Source organism: Symphalangus syndactylus, chromosome 15, assembly GCF_028878055.3.
Source record: "Symphalangus syndactylus isolate Jambi chromosome 15, NHGRI_mSymSyn1-v2.1_pri, whole genome shotgun sequence".
In the NCBI taxonomy this organism is placed as follows: Eukaryota; Metazoa; Chordata; class Mammalia; order Primates; family Hylobatidae; genus Symphalangus; species Symphalangus syndactylus.
In genome coordinates, this window is record NC_072437.2 from 67,969,112 (window position 1) to 67,988,685 (window position 19,574).

Consider the following 19,574-nt stretch of genomic DNA (forward strand, 5'->3'; position numbering starts at 1 on the left):
GAACAGAACAGAACCCTCAGAAATGATGCTGCATATCTACAACTATCTGATCTTTGACAAACCTGACAAAAACAAGAAATGGGGAAAGGATTCCCTATTTAATAAATGGTGCTGGGAAAACTGGCTAGCCATATGTAGAAAGCTGAAACTGGATCCCTTCCTTACACCTTATACAAAAATTAATTCAAGATGGATTAAAGACTTAAATGTTAGACCTAAAACTATTAAAATCCTACAAGAAAACCTAGGTAATACCATTCAGGACATAGGCGTGGGCAAGGACTTCATGTCTAAAACACCAAAAGCAATGGCAACAAAAGACAAAATTGACAAATGGGATCTAATTAAACTAAAGAGCTTCTGCACAGCAAAAGAAACTACCATCAGAGTGAACAGACAACCTACAGAATGGGAGAAAATTTTTGAAACATACTCATCTGACAAAGGGCTAATATCCAGAATCTACAATGAACTCAAACAAATTTACAAGAAAAAAACAACCCCATCAAAAAGTGGGCAAAGGACATGAACAGACACTTCTCAAAAGAAGACATTTATGCAGCCACAAAACACATGAAAAAATGCTCGTCATCAGTGGCCATCAGAGAAATGCAAATCAAAACCACAGTGAGATACCATCTCACACCAGTTAGAATGGCCATCATTAAAAAGTCAGGAAACAACAGGTGCTGGAGAGGATGTGGAGAAATAGGAACACTTTTACACTGTTGGTGGGACTGTAAACTAGTTCAACCGTTGTGGAATTCAGTGTGGCGGTTCCTCAGGGATCTAGAACTAGAAATACCATTTGACCCAGCCATCCCATTACTGGGTATATACCCAAAGGACTATAAATCATGTTGCTATAAAGACACATGCACACGTATGTTTATTGTGGCACTCTTCACAATAGCAAAGAGTTGGAACCAACCCAAATGTCCAACAACGATAGACTGGATTAAGAAAATGTGGCACATATACACCATGGAATACTATGCAGCCATAAAAAATGATGAGTTCATGTCCTTTGTAGGGACATGGATGAAACTGGAAACCATCATTTTCAGTAAACTATCCCAAGGACAAAAAACCAAACACTGCATGTTCTCACTCATAGGTGGGAATTGAGCAATGAGAACTCATGGACACAGGAAGGGGAACATCACACTCCGGGGACTGTTGTGGGGTAGGGGGAGGGGGGAGGGACAGCATTAGGAGATATACCTAATGCTAAATGACGAGTTAATGGGTGCAGCAAAACAACATGGCACATGGATACATATGTAACAAACCTGCGCATTGTGCACATGTACCCTAAAACCTAAAGTATAATAATAATAAAAAAAAAAGAAAAAGAAAAAAAAAAGAAAGAAAGAAATGATACAAAGATAGCCATAAACTAATTTTAATGGATTAAATCCATGGTCTAGTTTATTGTGTTCTAAGGAAATATAGTTCAAAAGTTACTATTTTAGTATAAGTAGCCACACATTTTCTAGCCTCCATGCCTTTCCTTTCCTTGTATCAGCCCCAAACAGATATATTTTCTTCATCTTCCCCCTTTTTGTTTATCTAAATCCGATTGCTTTTAAGGTTTGGTTCAGCTCCCACCTTTTCTATGAATGTTCTCCATCCATTTAACCCATGATTCAATCACTTATTCGGCATAACACACAACATTATCTTGCTGGGACATTCAGCACCTGCTATGGGAGAATTTACCAATTATAAAAATTCATTATATAATTTTTATTTACATTTGTCTCACATCCCCAAGGAGTGTGGTCTCTCTTCTGTTTTGTATACATCTACACAGCACAATATATAGAACAGCAGCTAACACTGATTGAACACTCAGGATGTCAGCTAAATAATTTCCACGTAGGATCTTAATTCTTTCAACAACCCTGTGTGACTAGTACTATCATTATCCTTGTTGAATAGATGAGGTAATCCAAATTCAGAGAGGTTAAGCAACTCACTCAAAGACACACAGTAAGTAATGCAGCTTGAATATCAATTCAGGCAACCTCTCTTAATCACTATGCTTCTACTCATTCTTCAATGAAAGAAGGAAGATGGAAGGAAGGAAGAGAGGGAGGAACAGAGGGAGGGTAGCAGTCAGCGAGGGAGGGAGGGATGGAGAAAGGGATGGAAGAAATAAGGAAGGAAAAAAGAAAGACCTGGAGTGTAGCAAGAACGGAAAAGGCAAGCAGGCAGGGAACAGGCAGAGATGGACTTATCATAAGACTAATGAAAGTTAAGTGTCAGGGCCCTGCAATCACATAGGCTTTTCCCAGCCCTTGAGAGGGGCTCTAGAAATATGCTTTTGTAATTTTGTGAAATTATCAAGAGACATTTTAACTGCAATTACTTAGGAAAACTTTCTCTTTTCATTCTGACTCCGCCTCTGTTATACTTGCCCTTGTGTTCAGGGGCATCGGAGTGGCCATGAGTAATTTGGGATCCAATTAAAGTAAGTTGAGTTTAGGATGTATTTGGATCTAGCAGAATATATTTATGTAGTGTGCAGTCACTTGCTATACAGCTGCCATTTTCAATCATCCTAGTATAGAAATGGCTTCTAGGAAAATTCCTATTGCCCTTTGTGTCAACTCAACAGCCTCGTTATATGAAGGTACCATATATCCCAAAGATAACCTCACCAAATGAATGTGGGCTATGCTGCCTGGCTCCAAAAGTAGATGGGAGTGCATGAGAAACAAAGCTTGAAACACCTGGAGCCAGAAGCTAGTCTGTAGAAAATTCTTTCAAGCATTGGATATGTAAAATTGTAAGCAGGGAATCTGCCTAATGCCTAGTCAAAATGGAAGTTCTCGCCTTTCAGGAATATTCTAGCTAATGCAGATTATTCCATTATAAAGATTCTTATATTTATTTTCTTTGTAATGGGAATTGTACCAAATAGAATTTATCAGTATCCCTGTGTTTGTAGGGCGCAAACCTGTGATAGGCTACAAACAGCAAATACGTCTGTAAGTGAATCCACATTTTATGTATTCTCAGGTGCCTTAGAATGACACTACCAATAATAAAAAGTGTAGCAATAACACACTTTTTTGAATTGTCAATAGAAAGACAAATTCCATCAATTGTAATAGAGGAAAGAATGGATTTTATTTTTTTCTTGATATATACAGAGAGAATTACAAAATCTTTGCCCTATAAATAGGCAATTAAAAAGCACATAACCAATAATATAGAAAAAATGTTGGTGTGTCAAGTGGTAAATTAATGAAGGGATACAATTTTTTTATAAACTCTATGATGATTGTGGTTTTGTCGGCTTTTAAAAATTGTAAGTTGCTGTCATATATTTTTATTTTAGATGAATATTAATTTTATATTTGCAACTTTGTATTCCTTTTCTTAAAGAGGTCCCAAATATTGCCTAAGCTTCGGGATTGCTCATAGCATGATTCTGCCTCTGAAAGAAAGAAGAAAGATAAGACTGTCTAATCAGCATGTAAATGTTTCCTTAAGGAATAACACAACACGTACACTCTTACGAAAGACTACAGATGTGAGCAGCGAAGATGTTCCTCAGGATGGTGAGAAAAGCATCCTTTCCCCAAGATGATAACTATGGAAGTTCGTCTGAAGCCTCTGTTAGAACTCAGGATTATCCAGATCCTTTGAGGGGAAGCTGGGTTGCCAAAAGTGGAAACAGTATTCATCAGTATAACTTTTGAAGATATTCAATATTTGTCTACATACAACTTTTAGTACACAATCAAATATACCAATTTAGTATAGTAATAACTATATGCAGAATAAGCAACAAAATTTTTAAACTAGCTAAGGAAGAGTTCAGTTTCTGAAGCAGAAAGGATGGAAGCAGTTGGAGAAGACTCTCAGCAAGATGAAGTTGCACCAGTGACTAGAATAGAGAACCATGTATGAAGATGAGAACCAAAAGGAAAATGGCAGCAAAAAAGGGTTAGCAAGGAGAACTCAGAAAAATGATGGAGGAATGAGAGCCCAGCACTGATGCAGCACAGCTCAGTTAAGAATTGCTTCTATCCCGACTTCCCCAATTTGAGGGTTTATGGAGCTAAATAAATGAATGGCCGTGTCACAGGGCTAATAGCCCAGTTGGGGTGAATACATTGTCAGCCTAATTCTCATTAGCTCAGGCTATTACTAGAAAAGAAATAAGAAATAAATAGAACTAAATAAGAAAGAATGGAGAAGACACTGAGAATGTAGGAGAGGGATGAAAGAAGAATGACCAAAAAGAAAGCCCCACCCATTGTGGAGAAGGGAGAGGCCCCCACTTAGACTTGAAGATGTTCCAGATCCACAGGTTGTCCACGCTCTGACTCTATCCCATACCATAACGCCCCTTTCTCTGCTTTTACCAAATACAATTTGTTGGTGGAGAAGAGGATTCTTGAGGTAGGGCTCAACTAGAGCCTCGGGGCAGCCAGTGATTTTCTAATAGAAGGCAGGACAAAAAGAATCAAGGTATCTTGGAATGAATTGTCAGCTGCATTTTCCTAGATACGCCCAAATGGTAAGAATAAGAGTAAATGTTTGTGCTGAGTATGAGCAGACCAGACATTAGGATACGCACTTTGAAAACATTTATTGTGCACAGCAACACATCGAAGTGGCTATAAATATTATTTTCATTTTATAAGTTGAGAAAGTTCAGGCCTAGAAAAGTTAAGAAATATGCCCAAGCTCACATAGATACTAATTGGTGAAATTTTTGGGTAGTCTTCCTGAATGCAGAGTTGAGGTTCTTTAAAACTACATCATAGTAACTACTATTAAGTTAGACTCAACTGTAACTTAGATTAGAAGTAACTTCCGTTTGTGGTTTTGCTCACTTAAAGCTGCAGATAGGATGTTATTTCAATTCTTTTCATTTTTCTGCCTTTTACATTCACCCACGTACATCTGTGTCTGCAGAAAATGCATTTCACTGCCTTACTTCCTCAAGTAAAAAACATTAGAAGAATATATTTTGAATCTCTCTTTTTTCTTTCATGTTTCTTGATAGAAAAAAACATCCAGTCTCTGGTAGCAGTCTCCTAAGTTAGCACTCCATCCAAAAGCTAAAGTCAGATTTTTGGCCATGTTATGTATCCCACCCTCAGAGGGTAATGAGCTTAGGTTCCATCAAGAAACACCCAATGACTTTCAGCATTCCCTTAGAATAGAATCTCAGTTATCAAGTCATTCATTATAGATAGGTCTTTTGCATGAAGATTGAAGATAACTGTGCTGTTCTTTAAATCTCAGTATCTTACCAGTTTAGTACATTTATACACTTACAGAAAATAGCTAAGGAACTAATGGCCCACAAAATGTCTTATCTTAGCTTGAAACTGTGTTTAAGTTAGAAGCCACTAGTTTTCGCTTTACCCTTCTATAACTTAAAATATCCAAAGTTGAATTATGCTGTTTTACAATATAATATGTAGATTATTGTATTCATAAGTAGAAAACATTAACAACTTTTAACTTTAAAAGAAATTTAGCAAACGTGGCCAAATTATAAATCTTTGAAGCAGAGAGTTCTCCAAGACTCTGGTGAATTCTAACATCGATATTATAGTCATTTGGAATATATTTAAGATTTCACTGAATGGTAGTGTATTTTCTAACACGTGACTAACAAATAGCAACCCTGGGCTCCAGTGTTATTTCAAACATTCACACTGTATAAGCTCATTTTAAAGGTATAATGTTTAAAGGTTCTAGGCCTAGGACAAAAGTATGAAATATGTGTCCTGAGTGAAGAGCCATGGTCCCTGGGCTGCTTGAATCTGTACCAAAGTGTCTGCAAAATTTTGGATCTTTGGATTTGGATCATATATCAAATATTGACTTTGATATTGAGTAAGCCACAAAACTTCTGTGAATTCCAGCCCCTCCTTTGTATAATTGGGACCGTAATGCCTCTTCCATCGTTAGTTGAGTGCTAAACACAGTGTGTATAAAGCACAAAGCATGGATAAGCACAAGGCATGGATCAGCCTATAGGGCATCTCTTCTTGAATATCTTCCAGGCACTTTAAACCCAACACATCCCAAAAGTGAACTTATGAATTTCCCTCCCTCCACCATCATGCCTGTCCCATTCCAATGACTCAAATCAAAAATCACAGGAGGCATCACTGACTCGCCTCTTCTCCTTGAGTTTCCATATCTAGCTGTACCTGCAAATGCTGTCAAAACTGTCCTCTTAACAAATCTGGTCTCTGTCTCCTTTTATCCTAGCTGGAGTCTTCATCCTTTCTTCATGGAATCATATCAAGAATGACTGGTCTTCCTACTTTCTGAGCTTTTTCCCTCAGATCCAAACTCCCCATTACCGGTAAAGTGCTATTTCTCGATTGAAAATCTGATACTCTTTCTCCCCCATCTAAATCCTTCCAGTGATCCTCTCATGACTCCAGCATCACCAAGTTGAAGCTCCTAAAACAGAATAAGGCACTTAGTGTCCTCATGTCCATGATCATGATTTTACTCTTCACTGCTAAAACTGCTCACCCCACATGCACTGTAACATTAGCAATACCGGGCCACTTGCAGTTCCTGGCAAGTCCCCCATGCCCAGAATTCCCCCACCCACTTCTCTTCCTCCCCTAGATCGGTGCCACTTCATCTAGAGAGTCCACAGCAGCAGCTTGTTAGAAATGCAAATGCACAGGCCCCTTCCCACATTTGCAGATTAGGCCTTTATAGAAAGGCCCCTTCCCTTATTTGCATATTAGGTCTTTATAGAGCTAATGAAGTTAAGATGAGGTCATTAGAGTGGGCCCTAATTCAATATGACGAGCGTTCTTATAAGAAGAGGAAATTTAAACACAGACACATAGACAGGGAAGATCATATAAAGATACAGGCAGAAGATGGCCATCTACAAACCATGGAAAGAGGTCTGGAACAGATTCTCCCTCCCCACCCTCAGGAGGAACCAACCCTGCAATACCTTGATTTTATACTCTGGCCTTCTGGATTGTGGTACTTATTTATATCAGCCCTAGAAAAAAAAACACTGTCATCCCTTAGTATCCGTGGCAGATCAGCTGCAAGACCTCCCTAAGGATACCAAAATCCACAGATGCTCAAGTCCTTTATATAAAATGGCATAGCATTTGCATATAAGATATGCACATCCTCTTATATACATATACTTTAAATCATCTCTAGATTACCTCTAATGCCTAATACAACGTAAATGATATGCAATAGCTGTTGTACTATATTGTTTAGGGAATAATGACCAAAAAATGTCAGTACAGATGCAATCATCCACTTTTTCCTTATATTTTCAATCTGTAGTTGGTTGAATCCACAAATGCAGAACCCACAGTTAGCAAGGGCCAACTGTGCAGCAACCCAGATTTTTTTCCTTACAGCCTTTTCATAATCCCTGCAACCAAGGAAGGGGTGGATGAGGCCCTTCAGAGGATGTAAAGAAGATGGGATATAGGAGCAGCTCTTGCCAGCTGAAAAGTAGCACAGAGCCCATCAAGAGTCAAGGGAAAGAGCCGAGCTGGGGGAGAAAGAAAGGGAGAAAATGAGAAAATAGAGAAGAAGAAAAAATACGAAAAGAGAGAAGGCTCAGAAGTGTCTTAAATTTCTGCTATCCTTAACTATAGAGTTGAAGTTCTGAGAAGAGGTACAGTAGAAACACCCCTTAGAGGTATTGCTTCTCATTTGTCCAGCAGTTTGCAAGCCCCTTAGAGACATTCTGAGTTGGTCAAGATGCCAGAGCATTATGGTTCCAACTGGCATGGGGGTAGAAGTACAATTGTCTGGGGGGAATGTCTAGGTGGATGGATAGAAACAGTACCCCTGATTCTCCCCAACCCAAGGATATAGAAGCCCCATGTGCTCCACTGGGGGATATGTGAGTGCTGAGGGAAGTTGTAGGCTAAGAGAAGCATGAGTAAGAACAGAGGCCACAGGATCAAGTCAGGGTCAGGATGACCAGAGGTGATGGTACCTCTGACTCTATCAGTGCAGATATTGATACCAGTACAATGCTCAGAGCACAAGGCAGGACCAGCCACACATCAGTGGACACCCGCTAGCTTGCTCAGTGAACAGATAGGGTGAGATATTGCAGAGAATGCAGGCAAAATCCCAGAGGACAGTAAGTAAACAATGGTCTTTACTACCATGTGAACACAAGCATCTGCTTGCATGCAGAGGGTATCTCACATGGAATAGAGACAGACGAGGCCCTCTGTGATGGGAGAAAGAAGTTTGAACTTTGAATGGATTAAATGTTTACCACAATATAAATCTTATTTTATACCAGAAGATACTGAGCTTCAGGTACTTGGTAAATGGAACTTTTTGCAGCCATCTTCCACCCTGGGAGGAAAGGGCCTCCCAGGTAAGGTAAATTTGGCTATAAGATAGTCATCATTTTTATCTTGTTTATCTGAAGTGTACTGAGTAAATTTCCAACCCCATCCCATTAGATAATGAGCCTGAATGACAGGTAGTTTAAACTAAAAAACAAACAACAACAACAAAGAAAACTAAAATAATTGACATTTTATTGTGCAAGGAGGTGCCACACTAGGCTCTGCAAGGGATTAAAAGATGCCTAGAGAAGCAGATCCAGAAGGCTTGCCAACTCACAATTGTCACTGTTTAGTGGGCACCCAAGGCAAAAGTTTCCACTGCCTAAGGTGACACACTTCTCACTCCAACTTGTCCTTCTGGTGTGCAGTGCTGAATCCTTCTTAAAGGCTTTCAAAAATAGGCTGGAAAAAGAAATATTATGGTGGGGTGAGTAGGGTGGGATAAGTCATACCTGGAATAATCTCCACTTTCAGAATCAATGAAGCTTGTGGTTTACAACATTGTGGTTTAACTCTCTATGCAGCAAGTCCGCATCTCCTAATCTATATTCAGGTAATGATTTTGAGTATTATGCAGCTTGAAAACTTGAAGTGAATTTTCTGGGTGGTTAATAAGTGATCTGTACAAGTATTAACGAACAATGACCTTGCACTGGAAGCAATGCTCCCTAAGTGTTTATCTCGTCATTACTTCTCTAATATCAAAGTGTTTTTTTCTCCTTACTTTCCTGGCTCTTTACTGTGAGCCAGTGTTTCTACCTTGCAAAATCAGGCACGCTAAGTGGGGACATTGGATGTGTATCCACATATCCTTCAGAAGTCATACCTGAAAGATGTGACCAAATCTCTGAACTGTTTTCTTTAACTTTCATTAGTGTCCAGTATACACTCATATAGCCTGAAATACCTGTATAGGTATGGAGATTTCAAATAGATCAATCTGATTTTTTCTTGAGCAGCCAATATATGCTATGTACTGTCCTGAATGATAATATATTGAAAAGATGGAGACCATATAGTCTCCATCTTAAGAACTGTTTACAGAAAATTCAGAAGTCTACATTTATAAGAGATTTACATGTAATAAAAACATTTGAAATGTGATACACCATAGTCAGTCCTTATCCATGGGGGATACATTCCAAGACCTCTAGTGGATGCTTGAAGCCACAAATAGTATCAATCCCTGTATAGGCTGTGGGGTTTTCTTCTATAAAAACCTACCATGATAAAGTTTAACTTATAAACCAGGCATAGGAAGAGATTAATAACAATAACTAATGATAAAATAGAGTAATTATAACATTTACTGTAATAAAAGCTATCAGGCACTGTGGCAGTAATTCCTGCAGTTTGAAGTGCAACAACAAAACGAGCATGAATTTCTGTTTCCTTCTTTGCAATTTCATGGACAGAAGATTCATTCTTACCATAGATCTTACCAACCGTGGCATAGAATTTTTTATTTAAAAAGTGGAGAACTTTCACTTTGCTCTTAAAGCAAGCACTTTAAGGCTTTTCTTTGGTATATCTGAATTTCCAGCATCATTACTCTTGCACTTTGGGGCCATTATTAAGTAAAATAAGGACTACTTGAACACAAGCACTATATTCCAAGATGGCAACTCAGTGACTAACTGGCGGGCGATGTAGGCAGTGTGGATATTCTGGACAGAGAGATGATTCATGTTACAGGCAAGACAAAGTAGCATGGCATGAGGTTTCATCGTGACAGAATGGTGGCAACTTAAAACTTACGAATTATTTCTGGAATTTTCAATTTAATTAGACCATGGATGACTGCAGGCAACTGAAACCTCAGAAAGGAAAACTGAGGATAAGCGGGGAGTACTGTGTGTGTGTGTGTGTGCGTGCGTGCGTGTGTGTGTGTGTGTGTGTGTACATTTCTAACAATTGTTCCCCACAGCAATTCTATTCATTAGGTAATAGTATTAACTCATTAGGTAATTTTATAGATGAGGCAAATTGCCTAAAGTCCTGTTGCAGCTGAATTGTGGCGAATCTACTATTCAAACCCAGGGCTCTCTAACCAATATCAAAAGGAACACTCTTATCTCACATACATTTCTATTTTTGAAAATACTGCACAAGAAACTCCATAGCATAATATATAATATAGACTCTGTATCAGCTAATTATCAAAATTACCTGAGAAGCTTTTTGAAAAAGAAAATTACATATGTATATGTATATCTGGGTTTCACTTCTAGAGATTCTAACTAGGTAGATCTGGACTGACATACAAATCTGGATTTTTTTTTTTTTTTTTTTTTTGAGACAGAGTCTCGCTGTCGCCCAGGCTGGAGTGCAATGTCGCGATCTCGGCTCACTGCAAGCTCCGCCCCCTGGGGTTCACGCCATTCTCCTGCCTCAGCCTCCCGAGTAGCTGGGACTACAGGCACCCGCCACCTCGCCCGGCTAATTTTTTGTATTTTTTTTTTAGTAGAGACGGGGTTTCACCGTGTTAGCCAGGATGGTCTCGATCTCCTGACCTCGTGATCCGCCCGCCTCGGCCTCCCAAAGTGCTGGGATTACAGGGGTGAGCCACCGCACCCAGCCACAAATCTGGATTTTTATAAAGCTACCAAGCCAACTTTAACAACCAGTCAGGTTCAGCAGTTACTGCCATAAGAGCTCTAGAAGCAGGTCTACACAGACCAATGAGAGAAAGTGCTGAAAAATATTCACATTATTTATTGTACTTTTAACAATTAATTCAGAACAAAAATGGGGGGGAAAGTAGCCAGGAATCCTAAAACATCTTGATTAGTCAAATTTTTTAGAGAAAGGAAATAATCATTCTTTATTTGATAATCAGAGTATCACTGGAAACTGGCTCATGGGGTATGAAAATAGCTAACCTCTTGTCCCTTGAACAGTAAAAGCTACGGTCTTGCCAGATATGTGTTTTTTCCCCTAAATTGGTTTCCCCTGGGATTTTTCTGCTAAGTTTGTGTATCCACAGACTGGGATTAACTTTAAGACAGTCAATAAAGGCGAGACCCTGCCTTGAGTGATAGACACACAGGTACGTGGGTTGTCTGTGCAAACCTTCAGGGAGAACAAGCATTGCCTTTTCAGGCTTTTGCTTCGCCCCCTGGGGCCTCAGGTCATGCCCTATATATGGTGGGCACTGAAAAATATTTGTGGACTTAGGGTCTCATGCTTTCTTGCTTCTCTTCGAATTATTTCTCTTGAATTCATAACTTCTCCCGTCAAAGAGTTAAACCTTATGAAAAAGAATAATTGATTATGCAAGATTAACATAATATGATTCTTCTTTAGTCTAAATATCTGAGTTCTCTGGTGATTAATTATGTCCAGTCCCCACCCACAGTATTGCCCTTCAATCCCAGAATAACTTGCTATGGGTTCAAGTCATTTCAAGAGTAGGAGGCAGTCTCCGGGTGCTTAATTATGTATGTAGAAAAGAAATCAAAAGTTCCTCAGTGTTGTCTATCATGTATATGAAAGTAAGAAAATGAAATGAGTTTGTTGTCATAGATACTGCCACCAAGAACAGATTTCTCTTAGTCTGTCCCTAGAAGACAAGATAAAAACGAAAAGGTATAAAGGTATTTTAAGTTTTCAGTTGAACTTAACTTGAGCACTATTGTTTCTCCACTCAAACATCTCATTAACAAAAGCACCATAAACCTCAAATGTCAACTTTGAAAACTGTTATATCGGCACTAGTCATTGTTGTTTTTGCTTTACCTCTGCCTGTCAAACTCAGAAACTCTCTCACTTACTCAATCATAGTTTCTCTCCGCTTCATTTGTAATTTCTTGGCTAAGGTAGATGAGTAACTATGATGAACCAAACTCCCAAGTGTCAGAAGGAGACTAGAAAGAAAGCTATTGTGCACACACAAATCACTTTTATGCAGTGTGACTTGTCACAGTAAAAGGCCTCTCTTCCCTGCCCCCTCCACTTACACAGACTTTCAGTTCTGCCCCACCTCCTATTCCCAGCAAGATTGCAGAGGTCAGGGATAGAGAAAGCAGAGTTTATCATAGCAGAAAGTGAATGTGCTGAGACCAGGTAGCTCGGAATGTAGGTAATGGGCTGTAGAAGCAGCTGTCTGCAGGTCACCAGGTCTATTCCAGCCCAATAGAGGAGTCTACACATCCACATCTAATGTGAAGTCTGGAGATGAAGTATTTTCTGGATAAAATAGTTGCCTTTTGGAGAAAAAAATATTTTATATTAGAAAAACTCTTGTATTGAAGTGTAAATATCCTATTTAAGTATAAATATATTAGATTTACTATCCTATTTTTTTTTTTTCATTTTACAAAGCAAGAATTTATTCGAGGGTATTGCCTTTGGGTGATTCTATGTTAATTGCTCTTGTTCAGACATGCTAGGCATAGAGGTATCAATGGACCTGATCCCCTCTCCTAGCTGTATGTGATATGGGAGAAAATGGGCCACAGATGAAGCAGCTATAATTCCATTGGAAAAGAGAAGAGTTACAATTACCTCTTGCCCTGATAGTATTTTAAGATTCACGTCAATGTTTATTCACTCAGCAAACATTGATTGAGTACCAAATATGGCCAATAAATGGACTATGTCCTGGGGTTACAGTGGTGATTAAATGTGGAGGACATGCCTCCTTGTACTTCTGGAGCCCGTGATCTAGCAGTGGAGAAAGACAATTCTATAACTAATAGCAATCAAGTGCAATGTATGTTGCTATGGGGAAGTTTAAGGAGCTACAGGCACAAATAGCAAGAGGAGCTAACCAAGGCCTGAAGGGAGGGATGGCTCCCGGAAGAAGTGACACCTAAGAAGGACGTGAAGTTAGAGTTTTCTTGGCATAGCGAAAAGCATCTGTGAAGGCCGGGAGGTAAAAAAGAGCTTGATGTATCTGAGGACCCAGAGAAACCAAGGTTAGACACGGAGAGAATGGACTAAACAAGAGGCCCATTAGGTCAGCAGGGCCGGCAGCGCTGGTGGAGCCAGCACCACCCACAGGAACACCTGTCCTGCTTCAGGGCAGTGCTTTCAAGATCTCTGGTTGAAACTCTCCCTACTTTCCATCCCAAGAATTCCACATCATTGCCACATTCCCTCACTTTCTTCTTACTCTCAGAGGAGGGCCTCACCTCCTCCTTTAATGAGGTAATTCCCTCCTGTATGGCTCAAAATGGTTCTGTGTGTTCATTCAACTTCTCCTTGCTCCCATTTCAGAAGAGGAAAAGCCAGTCAATATGAGAAGCCAGCATGGAATATCTACAGGGCTTAAAGCTTTGTGCTGGGAATTGAGTGGATACAGTTATGAGGGAGAATGCCAACAAATAAAGCTAAGAATAATAACCCCCATAGCCCTCTCTCCCCTGTGGTGTCAGTAGACTAGGTCAAGGGGCAGGAAGGAGAGTCTCGGGAGGAATAAGTGAATAAGGGGATCATGAGACTGAATTTGAAAAGGGCAAGGCTCTGGACACATATCTGTTTCTTCCTTTCCTATCTTTCTTCTTTCTTCTTCTGAAGCAGCATTTGACAGGGGAGTGAGGGGACAGAAAAATAACATGGAAGGAGGTGTGCGTTTTCTGCATGAAAAGCAACAAAACAAAAAAGAACAAGAGTCAGGCCTAAGACAAAGGGCATGAGGGGTGACCTTGCTCTGGCATCTGAGAAAAAGGATAAAATGTGGATCTGGAGTCCCTCCTGTCCAGCACATCAAAGTAGAAGAGCAAATAGGAGTTCAGGGAATAACAAAAACAATTACCAAAGGAAAAAATAAAAGAGCCAGGCTGCTTGGTGCTTGCAGGAACTGGGACATATTGACAGAGGAGAATTAAAGAAGTCACAGAATCACCTGAAGCCAGCAAGCAAGACATGCACATCAAATTGAAGAGACGCATTGCCTTCAAGAATGTCGTACTGATTGCGAATCTCCCATTACAACTTACTTATAAGCCAACTCAAATTTACTTAAGTGAGTCAAGAGGTGTCATCAGGAGTCAGCATCTCTCCATCATTCAGTTCTGTTCTCCTCCATGGGGCTTCATCTTCAGGGTCCATGTGGTGGCAAGATGACCCCCAGCAGCTCCAAGACTGTAGCATCTTGGCTTCGAGTTCCACTGAAAGGAGCACTTCTCTTTCCTCACCAGATGATAAAATTTTATAGCTCTTACTCTGTGACAGACACCAGTCTAAGAGCTTTCTCAGTGTTAATTCCTTTGATCTTCACAACAATCCTGTATTACACTGAGAGACAGAGGAGTGAGATAACTTACCAAAGTCACTCATCTAGCTAGTGACAGAGGTAGCATTTGAGCCCAGCTGTCAGGATCCAGAGTCTGGACTATTTATCACCATGCTACAGCGTGATGTCAGTGGGGGGAAGTGGATCAGGTGTGTATTCCTGCACCAATCCCCTTGAACTTGATGCTTGGACTAGCCAGATCTGAATCACATGCCACACAGATCTGGGAGCAGACTCACCACCACCTGAACCCTAGGCTGACAGTAGTCAGGATGGTTATCCAGAGAAAATCCAGGATGCCACTAGCAAAGGGAAAGGAGTGAACAGATAAACAAGATGTCCACTACAGAGTAGAAGCAAAGTGCTGCCTACCCACACCTCTGATCCCATTCCCACCCATCTTCCTCTCTCCCCCTCTTTTCTTCCCTTCTGCCAAATACACAGAAATGTTATGTACACTATGTACCAGACACACAGATGGAACATTAACTAGAACAAAGCCCTTGCCCTCAGAGAGCTTATGTTCTAATGAAGGTAGTGACACACAAAATATAAATACGTAATATTCATTGGTGCTCTGAAGAAAAAGCAGAGCAAGGGGCTAAGAATGACAGCAGAAGGAAGAAAGGGTGCCGTTCTATATAGAATGGTCAGCTGAAGCCTCTTAGATGGGGAATATTTGAGAAAAGATCTGAATAAATTGAGAGGCAGTGATCTGTGCAGATTCTGAAGAGAGATCTAAGAATGAGAAGAGCAAGCCCAAAGGCCCTGATGTGAGAACGTGCTCAGTGAGTTCCTAGAATGGCAGGGAGCCAGCGTGGCTGGAATGGAGGGAATAAGAGAAAGTGGGAGAGAATGGTGCCAGAAGAGCTTCTCAGTCTGCTCCTCCAGGGTCATCTTGCCCAGGCTGTAGCTCCTCTCTGTGAGCAGATAACTGGGAACCTAATCTCTTGCCAAAGGAGTAGCCCCTATTTCCAACCACCTCAATACAAAAATCCCAGTAGCATCTCAGACTTAACATGTTGAAACTAAAATCTTCTTAGACTCAGTCCTGGTTCTCCTCCCAGCATCATCATATTTGCTGGCAACTACATAATTTCCTGTTGCCCAGAAATGAAAACCTTGAACTTCTCCCTTTCACCCACCAAGACCCACTCAAATTGTTTTCATTTTTATCCTCTTCCTGAAATGCCTCTCACATCTGTTCCTGATTCCATTCTAGGAAGACTTTCATCATTTCTGATCACAGACAATTGCAACAATCGCTACCTACCCTCACAATGTCCACCATACTCCTTCCCAAGCTGGGCATTACACAGCTGGGAGACTAATCTTCAGAACACACAACCCTAATCACTACTGGGTAAATCTCAACACATTCTAATGCCTTCCTGATCAAACGTAAACTCCCAATGTGGACTTAGTTAGTACTCAAGGTCTTCAATAAGGAAGATCCCAGAATAATATTATAGCCTTGGCTCCTACTTCCAATCAGCCAAGCTGAAATCACTTGTCCTTCTGGGCTTCTCTACCTTGCTGACTTGGTTTAACATTTTCTTCTGTTATGATGTATAATTCCAACACCACTAGTGACAAAAATCTTTTCAACCCTTCAAGGTTCCGTTTAAATACCTCCTTTCATGTGAGCCTGTCTTTATTCCTCCAACTGGAAGTGATTTCTCCCTAATCACTTCTCAAAACCCTATTTATCCCATTTCATCTTGTTTGACAATATAGTCTTTTATTTCTCCAAACTGTATTCTTAATTTCCTTCTCCAAAGCTGTTTCTCCTCTCTCTTTTCCCTTCTCAATAAATAGCATGGACATTTATTTATATTTTTTCAGGTGAAAAATCTAAATAACACTTTTGATTCTTTCCTTTCATCTCACATACATACCATCAGTAAATACTGCTGGCTCTTGTTCTGATAGCCTCCTATTCACCCCACTGGTGAGGGAAGAAACCCCCTCACTAAATAGTATGAAGATGGCAAACACACAACACTGGGCAAATGAGAATGACAGCAGTTTATTAGTCATATATATTCACAGCCCAGGGAGGAAGACACTAAATGCTGTGTAGGGCCACATTGGGGTTGCATTCAGGAACAGAGTAAACAAGAACAGGCTGTGGGAAGCACGCTTTGTAGTAACAAGAGTCTGGGGTGACCCCTGGTTCCAGTGGGAGGATATAATTGGCTTGTTTGAATAATTTTTCAGACCAACAGAGAAGTGAAATCCATTAGGTTAAGGACTGGATAGGGTAGAGCTGGTCCAACTGATGTGAGAGCTAGCTGGGTGGGGGCATATCTGAGGATTGCAGGGGGCTTGGGCTTGGGGTTGGGGCCCTGTGAAGCACAAAGTTGTCAAGACAGCACTTCATATTGCATCTTAATTTTAACCCTTATATCACATTCAGTACCTTGATAACTTGAAGTTAATTTAAACCTTGTTGATAACCAAGATTTTTAGAGAGTGGAAGCATTCCCCTTGGAAGGGTCATCAGCATTAACCAGGAAGGATAGGGCCACATGGTGGAGTAGACATCAAGAACATGAACTTAGAGGTAGCTCCCTTTATGGCCACTGAAGATAACTGATAGACCCGTGGGGCATAAGTAGAGGAAGTGCACATCCCTAGGGGTGTGAATTGAGATTAATCAACACCTATGGCAATAGCGATACCCAGTAGGGGGTCCATTTACCACTTGATAATTTAAACAGGAGTTATCTGGGGAGCTCATTAGGCCTCACAGTGAAACCAGTTGCCTGGTTTATAGTAAAAGTGGAAGTTCCATTGAATGTCTTCTTCAAGAGCCCAGCATTGTATATTCTGAGAAGTGAATGAGTGTCTTGTCAACATTGGTGATGTCTGGAACTATTTCACAGGAGCTAAGGAGTGCACTGGTGAAGACTCGTGTTGTGGCCTTAGTATATGTAGAGACATCTCTTAACTTGATTTATATTTTCGGTATCTGTGAGGCAAGATATTTCCAAAGTTCTTTATCCTGAAGGGGGCAACCCTTAGGCAGTAGTCCAAGAGTATGTAAAAATGTGCAGATGGGGCCATTTATTGGGCAGAACATCCAGTTAGGTAAGATGACTGTAAAGTTTGGCCAATTGTGCTTATCCTTGGGTACCATCCTTCATCAGGGCTGTCTTGGTTAAAAGATGGAAACCAGCAACATTCCACTGGGCTCCATCACATAGGATGATGGCAATTCTATCTGTGAAGTGTACAAAATCTCATTGCAAATAACTCCATTAATTCCAAGGAGTTTCCTGGGTAGCCAAGGGTTCTGGAAAAGTGGTGTCTTTCTCCAGTGCCAAAACATGGCAAGAAATTAAGGACAGAGAAGGCCATCCTCTCCTGCAAGTAGAATATACAGATGGCCCAGATTTGGCCCCATCCTGTAGCAAAGAGACCTTGGCAGCCATGCTGAGCTTTGAGGGTGACGTAAGGCATAATGGACAGCTGGATATGGAGGGTAACAGGTTCACAGTCTGTTAAAGCCTCTGTTTCCAGGAGAACCCAGTAAGAGGCCAGCTATTACCACTCTAATGATATATAGTGCAGGTCTGAGGAAAGGCAGCTTCTTGAATTAGAAGTCCATGGACAACTAACTATGGCCATCGTAAGTAAGCCAGCGACTCCAGTGGCATAAGGAATGTTACTAAAGGCTCTACAGCAAAGGACTCTGTAAGGGCACTAAGGGAAATTCCTGATTATTTCAACTGGACAGATTCTAGAATCTTTCGCTGAGAGGGGCTCATTCAAGGTGGGCTGATTTCAAGTGACAGCCTAAATATGTCAAGTAAAAATTTAAAATGTGGACTATGCTGCCTTCAGAATCCCAAAATTACTTTAAAAAAATGGACTTGTATTAACATTTGAAAAGGTCAATAGCTGTTTGTTTTTTGATACTGTCAGGAATGAAACATCTCTTGATTTACCAATAATTTTCAAAAATGTAGCCAAGGTGGCAGGGCTTTATACTATGTGGGGCAATTGCCTATTCCCTTTTTATAAGCTATTTTATATTTTCTTGTCCTTAATTAATGTGTCAAATGACCTCAGGAGGATGTCATCAATATATTTTCATAGCAGTGCTTCTGGGAAAGGTAGAGGCATTGAAGACATTCCTTGCAAAGACTGTGTGCAATGGCAAAGCTGCTGGTGTACTCCATGGGCAGCCTGGTAAAGGTGTGTTGGGTCCCTTCAGAGGGAAAGGCAAACTGCATCTCAGAGGCTGCTAAAATAGGCACTGAATAGACTGCATTAACTAAACCTATAATAGCAAAATATTTACTGATTGCTGACTAGATTTTTAAAAAGTAATTTCAATAATATTTGGTGTTGAGTATGGGGACCTTAGCAGATGCAACCACAGGATTAAGACTATAGTGATCTACAATCTTCTATTATTCTTTCTAGGTATAAGAAAGCACAAAATTGGGCTGTCAAATGGAGAAGCAGTGGAGATAATCATCCTGTTACTAATTAGGTCTTATATAATGAGGTTTGATCCTTTAAAATCCATGTTTATATTGGGCCATATTAATGATATTAACTAGGGGGGTTATGTAGTTCCATTTTGTCAAGCCAATTTTTAGGTGCCAAAAACTTAATCTAATTTTAATTTTTATTATTTATTGAGTCAGATTATCCATGCTTACTGTGAGACATTTTAGAGCAATGGGTGCTATGACCATGGGAATTTATTTACCAAAGCAATAATGGTTTGAGGTTAAGGTGAGGCATACCTGTTTGTTCTTTATTTTATATTCAGTAACTCTCCCAAGATTATAGCGGTACCTTATTTAAAGTTAGTGGAAACCACCCCCCCCCAGATATAACAATAATTTGAGCCCCAGTGTTGAAGTACATGAAGGTCCATGAATTGTTAATTTCAACAGATGTTAAAGTGAATTCAGAACCTATATCATAGAGACACTAAAGCCAATTAGCACTTCTTTATC